Genomic DNA, 12,037 nt, shown 5'->3' with positions numbered 1-12,037 from the left:
TCAATATTTTAGACGATATCGCATGTTAGGTCTGGGTTAGGTCTAGGATTTGCCCTCAACAGGGTCATACTTTCGTGTTTCTCACATACTTGTTGAACAGATCCTGGGCTATTTCTGGATTGAATCACGTAGTAATGTGGTACCACACTGAAACAGTCAATGAAACCTGGTTTCGATCAATATTTTATAGGTTGACGCAAGTTAGGTCTGGGATAGGTCTGGGATTTGCCCTCATCAGGGTCATATTTTCGCGTTTTTCACATACTTGTTGAACAGATCCCTGGCTTTTTCTGGTTTGGATCACGTCCTAATGTGGTACCACACTGAAACAGTCCATCAAACCTGGTTTAGATCAATAATTTAGAGGAAAACGCATGTTAGGTCTAGGTTAGGCCTGGGATTTGCCCTCATCAGACTCATACTTTCGCATACTTCACATACTTGTTGAACAGATCCTGGGTTTTTTTCCGGTTTGGATCACGTAGTAATGTGGTACCACACTGAAACAGTCGATTAAACCTGGTTTCGATCAATATTTTTGAGGATAACGCATGTTAGGTCTGGGATAGGTCTGGGATTTGCCCTCATCAGACTCATACTTTCGCATTCTTCACATACTTGTTGAACGGATCCTGGGCTATTTCTGGATTGAATCACGTAGTAATGTGGTACCACACTGAAACAGTCAATGAAACCTGGTTTCGATCAATATTTTATAGGTTGACGCAAGTTAGGTCTGGGATAGGTCTGGGATTTGCCCTCATCAGGGTCATATTTTCGCGTTTTTCACATACTTGTTGAACAGATCCCTGGCTTTTTCTGGTTTGGATCTTGTCCTAATGTGGTACCACACTGAAACAGTCCATCAAACCTGGTTTAGATCAATAATTTAGAGGAAAACGCATGTTAGGTCTAGGTTAGGCCTGGGATTTGCCCTCATCAGACTCATACTTTCGCATACTTCACATACTTGTTCAACAGATCCTGGGTTTTTTTCCGGTTTGGATCACGTAGTAATGTGGTACCACACTGAAACAGTCGATTAAACCTGGTTTCCACCAAAATTTTACAGGACAACGCAAGTTAGGTCTGGGATAGGTCTGGGATTTGCCCTCATCAGACACATGCTTTCGCATTCTTCACATACTTGTTGAACGGATCCTGGGTTTTTTCTGGTTTGGATCACGTAGTAATATGGTACCACACTGAAACATTCAATTAAACCTGGTCTTGATAAATATTTTAGAGGATAACGCATGTTAGGTCTGGGATAGGTCTGGGATTTGCCCTCATCAGGGTCATATTTTCGCGTTTTTCACACACTTGTTGAACAGATCCCTGGCTTTTTCTGGTTTGGATCACGTCCTAATGTGGTACCACACTGAAACAGTCCATCAAACCTGGTTTAGATCAATAATTTAGAGGAAAACGCATGTTAGGTCTAGGTTAGGCCTGGGATTTGCCCTCATCAGACTCATACTTTCGCATACTTCACATACTTGTTGAACAGATCCTGGGTTTTTTTCCGGTTTGGATCACGTAGTAATGTAGTACCACACTGAAACAGTCAATTAAACCTAGTTTCCACCAAAATTTTACAGGACAACGCAAGTTAGGTCTGGGATAGGTCTGGGATTTGCCCTCATCAGGCTCGTACTTTCGCGTTTTTCACACACTTGTTGAACAGATCCTGGGGTTTTTTCTGGTTTGGATCACGTAGTAACGTGTTACCACACTGAAACAGTCGATTAAACCTGGTTTCGATCAATCTTTTTGAGGATAACGCATGTTAGGTCTGGGATAGGTCTGGGATTTGCCCTCATCAGACACATACTTTCGCATTCTTCACATACTTGTTGAACGGATCCTGGGTTTTTTTCTGGTTTGGATCACGTAGTAATGTTGTACCACACTGAAACAGTCGATTAAACCTGGTTTCGATCAATATTTTTGAGGATAACGCATGTTAGGTCTGGGATAGGTCTGGGATTTGCCCTCATCAGACACATACTTTCGCATTCTTCACATACTTGTTGAACGGATCCTGGGCTATTTCTGGATTGAATCACGTAGTAATGTGGTACCACACTGAAACAGTCAATGAAACCTGGTTTCGATCAATATTTTATAGGTTGACGCAAGTTAGGTCTGGGATAGGTCTGGGATTTGCCCTCATCAGGGTCATATTTTCGCGTTTTTCACATACTTGTTGAACAGATCCCTGGCTTTTTCTGGTTTGGATCACGTCCTAATGTGGTACCACACTGAAACAGTCCATCAAACCTGGTTTAGATCAATAATTTAGAGGAAAACGCATGTTAGGTCTAGGTTAGGCCTGGGATTTGCCCTCATCAGACTCATACTTTCGCATACTTCACATACTTGTTGAACAGATCCTGGGTTTTTTTCCGGTTTGGATCACGTAGTAATGTGGTACCACACTGAAGCAGTCGATTAAACCTGGTTTCGATCAATATTTTTGAGGATAACGCATGTTAGGTCTGGGACAGGTCTGGGATTTGCCCTCATCAGACTCATACTTTCGCATTCTTCACATACTTGTTGAACGGATCCTGGGTTTTTTCTGGTTTGGATCACGTAGTAATGTGGTACCACACTGAAACAGTCCATTAAACCTGGTTTCGATCAATATTCTAGAGAATAACGCATGTTAGGTCTTGGTTAGGTCTCGGATATGCTCTCATCACGCTCGTACTTTCGCATATTTCTCATACTGGATGGCCAGATTCTGGGCTTTTTCTGGTTCGAATCACGTAGTAATGTAGTACCACACTGAAACAGTCAATTAAACCTAGTTTCCACCAAAATTTTACAGGACAACGCAAGTTAGGTCTGGGATAGGTCTGGGATTTGCCCTCATCAGGCTCGTACTTTCGCGTTTTTCACACACTTGTTGAACAGATCCTGGGGTTTTTTCTGGTTTGGATCACGTAGTAACGTGTTACCACACTGAAACAGTCGATTAAACCTGGTTTCGATCAATCTTTTTGAGGATAACGCATGTTAGGTCTGGGATAGGTCTGGGATTTGCCCTCATCAGACACATACTTTCGCATTCTTCACATACTTGTTGAACGGATCCTGGGTTTTTTTCTGGTTTGGATCACGTAGTAATGTTGTACCACACTGAAACAGTCGATTAAACCTGGTTTCGATCAATATTTTTGAGGATAACGCATGTTAGGTCTGGGATAGGTCTGGGATTTGCCCTCATCAGACACATACTTTCGCATTCTTCACATACTTGTTGAACGGATCCTGGGCTATTTCTGGATTGAATCACGTAGTAATGTGGTACCACACTGAAACAGTCAATGAAACCTGGTTTCGATCAATATTTTATAGGTTGACGCAAGTTAGGTCTGGGATAGGTCTGGGATTTGCCCTCATCAGGGTCATATTTTCGCGTTTTTCACATACTTGTTGAACAGATCCCTGGCTTTTTCTGGTTTGGATCACGTCCTAATGTGGTACCACACTGAAACAGTCCATCAAACCTGGTTTAGATCAATAATTTAGAGGAAAACGCATGTTAGGTCTAGGTTAGGCCTGGGATTTGCCCTCATCAGACTCATACTTTCGCATACTTCACATACTTGTTGAACAGATCCTGGGTTTTTTTCCGGTTTGGATCACGTAGTAATGTGGTACCACACTGATGCAGTCGATTAAACCTGGTTTCGATCAATATTTTTGAGGATAACGCATGTTAGGTCTGGGACAGGTCTGGGATTTGCCCTCATCAGACTCATACTTTCGCATTCTTCACATACTTGTTGAACGGATCCTGGGTTTTTTCTGGTTTGGATCACGTAGTAATGTGGTACCACACTGAAACAGTCCATTAAACCTGGTTTCGATCAATATTCTAGAGAATAACGCATGTTAGGTCTTGGTTAGGTCTCGGATATGCTCTCATCACGCTCGTACTTTCGCATATTTCTCATACTGGATGGCCAGATTCTGGGCTTTTTCTGGTTCGAATCACGTAGTAATGTAGTACCACACTGAAACAGTCAATTAAACCTAGTTTCCACCAAAATTTTACAGGACAACGCAAGTTAGGTCTGGGATAGGTCTGGGATTTGCCCTCATCAGGCTCGTACTTTCGCGTTTTTCACACACTTGTTGAACAGATCCTGGGGTTTTTTCTGGTTTGGATCACGTAGTAACGTGTTACCACACTGAAACAGTCGATTAAACCTGGTTTCGATCAATCTTTTTGAGGATAACGCATGTTAGGTCTGGGATAGGTCTGGGATTTGCCCTCATCAGACACATACTTTCGCATTCTTCACATACTTGTTGAACGGATCCTGGGTTTTTTTCTGGTTTGGATCACGTAGTAATGTTGTACCACACTGAAACAGTCGATTAAACCTGGTTTCGATCAATATTTTTGAGGGTAATGCATGTTAGGTCTGGGATAGGTCTGGGATTTGCCCTCATCAGACTCATACTTTCGCATTCTTCACATACTTGTTGAACGGATCCTGGGTTTTTTCTGGTTTGGATCACGTAGTAATGTGGTACCACACTGAAACATTCAATTAAACCTGGTCTTGATAAATATTTTAGAGGATAACGCATGTTAGGTCTGGGTAAGGTCTAGGATTTGCCCTCATCAGGCTCATACTTTCGCATATTTCTAATACTTCATGGCTAGATCCTGGGCTATTTCTGGATTGGATCACGTTGTAATGTGGTACCACACTGTAACAGTCCATTAAACCTGGTTTCGATCAATATTTTTGAGGATAACGCATGTTAGGTCTAGGTTAGGCCTGGGAGTTTCGCTCATCAGTCTCATACTTTCGCATACTTCACATACTTGTTGAACAGATCCTGGGTTTTTTTCTGGTTTGGATCACATAGTAATGTGGTACCACACCGAAACATTCAATTAAACCTGGTCTTGATAAATATTTTAGAGGATAACGCATGTTAGGTCTGGGTTAGGTCTAGGATTTGCGCTCATCAGGGTCATACCTCCGTGTTTCTCACATACTTGTTGAACTGATCCCTGGCTTTTTCTGGTTTGGATCACGTCCTAATGTGGTACCACACTGAAACAGTCCATCAAACCTGGTTTAGATCAATAATTTAGAGGATAACGCATGTTGGGTCTAGGTTAGGCCTGGGATTTGCCCTCATCAGACTCATACTTTCGCATACTTCACATACTTGTTGAACAGATCCTGGGTTTTTTTCCGGTTTGGATCACGTACTAATGTGGTACCACACTGAAACAGTCGATTAAACCTGGTTTCGATCAATATTTTTGAGGATAACGCATGGTGGGTCTGGGATAGGTCTAGGATTTGCCCTCATCAGACTCATACTTTCGCATTCTTCACATACTTGTTGAACGGATCCTGGGTTTTTTCTGGTTTGGATCACGTAGTAATGTGGTACCACACTGAAACATTCAATTAAACCTGGTCTTGATAAATATTTTAGAGGATAACGCATGTTAGGTCTGGGTAAGGTGTAGGATTTGCCCTCATCAGGGTCATATTTTCGCGTTTTTCACATACTTGTTGAACAGATCCCTGTCTTTTTCTGGTTTGGATCACGTACTAATGTGGTGCCACACTGAAACAGTCCATCAAACCTGGTTTCGATCAATATTTTAGAGGATAACGCAATTTAGGTCTGGGATAGGTCTGGGATTTGCCCTCATCAGGCTCGTACTTTCGCGTTCTTCACACACTTGTTGAACAGATCCTGGGTTTTTTCTGGTTTGGATCACGTAGTAATGTGGTACCACACTGAAGCAGACCATTAAACCTGGTTTCAATTATTATTTTAGAGGATAACACATGTTAGGTCTAGGTTAGTTCTGGGATTTGCCCTCATCAGGGTCATACATTCGCAGTTTTAACATACATGTTGTCCTGATCGATGGTTTTTTCTGCATTGGATAACGTAGCAAAATGGTACCACACTGAAACAGTCTTATTAAACCTTGTTTCGATCAATATTTTAGGGAATAACCCATGTTAGGTCTAGGTTAGGTCTGGGATTTGCTCTCATCAGGCTCGTACTTTGGCATTCTCCACATACTTGTTGAACAGCTCCTGGGCTTTTTCTGGTATGGATCACGTGGTAATGTGCTACCACACTGGAACAGTCAATTAAATCTGGTTTCCATCAATCTTTTAGAGGACAACGCATGTTTGGTCTGGGATAGGTCTGGGATTTGCCCTCATCAGGCTCGTACTTTCGCATATTTCTCATACTTGATGGCCAGATTCTGGGCTTTTTCTGGTTTGGATCAAGTAGTAATGTGGTACCACACTGAGACAGTCGATTAAACCCAGTTTCGATGAATATTTTTGAGGATAACGCAAGTTAGGTCTGGGATAGGTCTGGGATTTGCCCTCATCAGGGTCATATTGTCGTATTTTTCACATACTTGTTGACCGGGTCCTGGGTTTTTTCTGGCTTGGGTCACGTAGTAATGTGGTACCACACTGAGACAGTCCATTAAACCTGGTTTCGATCAATATTTTAGAGAATAACGCATGTTAGGTCTAGGTTAGGTCTAGGATTTGCCGTCATCTGGCTCAAACTTTCGCATATTTCTCATACTTGTTGAACAGATCCTGGGTTTTTTTCCGGTTTGGATCACGTAGTAATGTGGTACCACACTGAAACAGTCGATTAAACCTGGTTTCGATCAATATTTTTGAGGATAACGCATGGTGGGTCTGGGATAGGTCTAGGATTTGCCCTCATCAGACTCATACTTTCGCATTCTTCACATACTTGTTGAACGGATCCTGGGTTTTTTCTGGTTTGGATCACGTAGTATTGTGGTACCACACTGAAACATTCAATTAAACCTGGTCTTGATAAATATTTTAGAGGATAACGCATGTTAGGTCTGGGTAAGGTGTAGGATTTGCCCTCATCAGGGTCATATTTTCGCGTTTTTCACATACTTGTTGAACAGATCCCTGTCTTTTTCTGGTTTGGATCACGTACTAATGTGGTACCACACTGAAACAGTCCATCAAACCTGGTTTAGATCAATAATTTAGAGGATAACGCATGTTAGGTCTAGGTTAGGCCTGGGATTTGCCCTCATCAGACTCATACTTTCGCATACTTCACATACTTGTTGAACAGATCCTGGGTTTTTTTCCGGTTTGGATCACGTACTAATGTGGTACCACACTGAAACAGTCGATTAAACCTGGTTTCGATCAATATTTTTGAGGATAACGCATGGTGGGTCTGGGATAGGTCTAGGATTTGCCCTCATCAGACTCATACTTTCGCATTCTTCACATACTTGTTGAACGGATCCTGGGTTTTTTCTGGTTTGGATCACGTAGTAATGTGGTACCACACTGAAACATTCAATTAAACCTGGTCTTGATAATTATTTTAGAGGATAACGCATGTTAGGTCTGGGTAAGGTGTAGGATTTGCCCTCATCAGGGTCATATTTTCGCGTTTTTCACATACTTGTTGAACAGATCCCTGTCTTTTTCTGGTTTGGATCACGTACTAATGTGGTGCCACACTGAAACAGTCCATCAAACCTGGTTTCGATCAATATTTTAGAGGATAACGCAATTTAGGTCTGGGATAGGTCTGGGATTTGCCCTCATCAGGCTCGTACTTTCGCGTTCTTCACACACTTGTTGAACAGATCCTGGGTTTTTTCTGGTTTGGATCACGTAGTAATGTGGTACCACACTGAAGCAGACCATTAAACCTGGTTTCAATTATTATTTTAGAGGATAACACATGTTAGGTCTAGGTTAGTTCTGGGATTTGCCCTCATCAGGGTCATACATTCGCAGTTTTAACATACATGTTGTCCTGATCGATGGTTTTTTCTGCATTGGATAACGTAGCAAAATGGTACCACACTGAAACAGTCTTATTAAACCTTGTTTCGATCAATATTTTAGGGAATAACCCATGTTAGGTCTAGGTTAGGTCTGGGATTTGCTCTCATCAGGCTCGTACTTTGGCATTCTCCACATACTTGTTGAACAGCTCCTGGGCTTTTTCTGGTATGGATCACGTGGTAATGTGCTACCACACTGGAACAGTCAATTAAATCTGGTTTCCATCAATCTTTTAGAGGACAACGCATGTTACGTCTAGTTTAGGCCTGGGACTTGCCCTCATCAGGGTCATACTTTCGCATATTCCTCATACTTGTTGGCCAGATCCTGGGCTTTTTCTGGATTGGATCACGTAGTCATGTGGTACTACACTGAAGCAGTCGATTAATCCTGGTCTCGAACAATATTTTAGAGGATAACTCATGCTAGGTCTAGGTTAGGCCTGGGATTTGGCCTCATCAGACTCATACTTTCGCATACATCACATACATGTTGAACAGATTCTGGGTTTTTTTCTGGTTTGGATCACGTAGTAATGTGGTACCACACTGAAACAGTCAATGAAACCTGGTTTCGATCAATATTTCTTAGGTTGACGCAAGTTAGGTCTGGGATAGGTCTGGGAATTGCCCTCATCAGTGTCATATTTTCGCGTCTTTCACATGCTTGTTGAACAGATCCCTGGCTTTTTCTGGTTTGGATCACGTACTAATGTGGTACCACACTGAAACAGTCCATCAGAGCTGGTTTCGATCAATATTTTAGATGATGATGCATGTTAGGTCTGGGTTAGGTCTAGGATTTGCCCTCATCTGGCTCATACTTTCGCATATTTCTCATACTTGTTGGCCAGATCCTGGGCTTTTTCTGTATTGGATCACGTAGTTATGTGGTACCACACTGAAACAGTCGATTAATCCTGGTCTCGATCAATATTTTATTGGATAACGCAGGTTAGGTCTGGGATTTGTCTGAGATCTGCCCTCATCAGACTCATACTTTCGCATTCATCACATACTTGTTGAGCAGATCCTGGATTTTTCTGGTTTGGATCAGGTAGTAATGTGGTACCACACTGTAACAGTTGATTAAACCTGGTTTCGATCAATATTTTAGAGGATAACGTATGTCAGGTCTAGGTTAGGCCTGGGATTTGCCCTCATCAGACTCATACTATCGCATATTTCTCATACTTGTTGGCCAGACCCTTGCATTTTTCTGGATTGTATCACGTAGTAACGTGGTACCACACTGAAACAGTTAATTAAACCTGGATACGGCCAATATTTTAGAGGATAACGCATGTTAGGTCTGGGTTAGGTCTAGGATTTGCCCTCATCTGGCTCATAATTTCGCATATTTCTCATACTTCATGGCTAGATCCTGGGCTATTTCTGGATTGGATCACGTTGTAATGTGGTACGACACTGAAGCAGTCAATGAAACCTGGTTCCGATCAATATTTTATAGGTTGACGCATGTTAGGTCTGGGATAGGTCTGGGATTTGCCCACATCAGGGTCATATTTTCGAGTTTTTCACATACTTGTTGAACAGATCCTGTGTTTTTTCTGGTTTGGATCAGGTAGTAATGTGGTACCACACTGAAACAGTCGATTAAACCTGGTTTCGATCAATATTTTAGATGATAATGCATGTTAGGTCTGGGTTAGGTCTAGGATTTGCCCTCATCTGGCTCATACTTTCGCATATTTCTCATACTTGTTGGCCAGATCCTGGGCTTTTTCTGTATTGGATGACGTAGTAATGTGGTACCACACTGAAACAGTCGATTAATCCTGGTCTCGATCAATATTTTATTGGACAACGCACGTTATGTCTAGGTTAGGCCTGGGATTTGCCCTCATCAGACTCATACTTTCGCATACATCACATACTTGTTGAACAGATTCTGGGTTTTTTTCTGGTTTGGATCACGTAGTAATGTGGTACCACACTGAAACAGTCAATGAAACCTGGTTTCGATCAATATTTCTTAGGTTGACGCAAGTTAGGTTTGGGATAGGTCTGGGAATTGCCCTCATCAGTGTCATATTTTCGCGTGTTTCACATGCTTGTTGAACAGATCCCTGGCTTTTTCTGGTTTGGATCACGTACTAATGTGGTACCACACTGAAACAGTCCATCAGACCTGGTTTCGATCAATATTTAAGAGGATAACGCATGTTAGGTCTAGGTTAGGCCTGGGATTTGCCCTCATCAGACTCATACTTTCGCATATTTCTTATACTTCATGGCTAGATTCTGGGCTATTTCTGGATTGGATCACGTTGTAATGTGGTACCACACTGAAACAGTCCATTAAACCTGGTTTCGATCAATATTTTTGAGGATAACGCATATTAGGTCTAGGTTAGTTCTGGGAGTTTCACTCATCAGTCTCATACTTTCGCATACTTCACATACTAGTTGAACAGTTCCTGGGTTATTTCTGGTTTGGATCAGGTAGTAATGTGGTACCACACTGAAACAGTCGATTAAACCTGGTTTCGATCAATATTTTAGAGGATAACGTATGTCAGGTCTAGGTTAGGCCTGGGATTTGCCCTCATCAGACTCATACTATCGCATATTTCTCATACTTGTTGGCCAGACCCTTGCATTTTTCTGGATTGTATCACGTAGTAACGTGGTACCACACTGAAACAGTTAATTAAACCTGGATACGGCCAATATTTTAGAGGATAACGCATGTTAGGTCTGGGTTAGGTCTAGGATTTGCCCTCATCTGGCTCATAATTTCGCATATTTCTCATACTTCATGGCTAGATCCTGGGCTATTTCTGGATTGGATCACGTTGTAATGTGGTACGACACTGAAGCAGTCAATGAAACCTGGTTTCGATCAATATTTTATAGGTTGACGCAAGTTAGGTCTGGGATAGGTCTGGGATTTGCCCACATCAGGGTCATATTTTCGAGTTTTTCACATACTTGTTGAACAGATCCTGTGTTTTTTCTGGTTTGGATCAGCTAGTAATGTGGTACCACACTGAAACAGTCGATTAATCCTGGTCTCGATCAATATTTTATTGGATAACGAAGGTTAGGTCTGGGATTTGTCTGAGATCTGCCCTCATCAGACTCATACTTTCGCATTCATCACATACTTGTTGAACAGATCCTGGATTTTTCTGGTTCGGATCAGGTAGTGATGTGGTACCACACTGTAACAATTGACTAAACCTGGTTTCGATCAATACTTTAAAGGATAACGCATGTTAGGTCTAGGTTAGACCAGGGATTTGCCCTCATCAGACTCATACTATCGCATATTTCTCATACTTGTTGGCCAGATCCTTGCATTTCTCTGGATTGTATCACGTAGTAACGTGGTACCACACTGAAACAGTTAATTAAACCTGGATACGGCGTATATTTTAGAGGGTAACGCATGTTAGGTCTGGGTTAGGTCTAGGATTTGCCCTCATCTGGCTCATAATTTCGCATATTTCTCATACTTCATGGCTAGATCCTGGGCTATTTCTGGATTGGATCACGTTGTAATGTGGTACGACACTGAAACAGTCAATGAAACCTGGTTTCGATCAATATTTTATAGGTTGACGCAAGTTAGGTCTGGGATAGGTCTGGGATTTGCCCACATCAGGGTCATATTTTCGAGTTTTTCACATACTTGTTGAACAGATCCCTGGCTGTTTCTGGATTGGATCACGTAGTAATGTGGTACCACACTGAAACAAACAATTAAACCTGGTCTTGATAAATATTTTAGAGGATAACGCATGTTAGGTCTGGGTTAGGTCTAGGATTTGCCCCCGTGAGGCTCATACATTTCATATTTCTCATACTTCATGGCTAGATCCTTGGCTTTTTCTGGATTGGATCACGTAGTAACGTAGTACCACACTGAAACAGTCAATTAAAACTGGTTTCGATCAATATTTTAGTGGATAACGCAAGTTAGGTCTGGGATAGGTCTGGGATTTGCCCTCATCAGGCACATGCTTACGCAGTTTTAACATACATGTTGACCTGACCGAGGGTTTTTTCTGGTTTGGATCACGTACTAATGTGGTACCACAGTGAAACAGTCCATTAAACCAGGTTTCGATCAATATTTTAGAGGATAACGCATGTTCTGTCTGGGATAGGTCTGGGATTTGC

The sequence above is a fragment of the Colletes latitarsis genome, chromosome 1, assembly GCF_051014445.1.
Source record: "Colletes latitarsis isolate SP2378_abdomen chromosome 1, iyColLati1, whole genome shotgun sequence".
NCBI lineage: Eukaryota > Metazoa > Arthropoda > Insecta > Hymenoptera > Colletidae > Colletes > Colletes latitarsis.
This window is presented reverse-complemented; position numbering follows the sequence as displayed.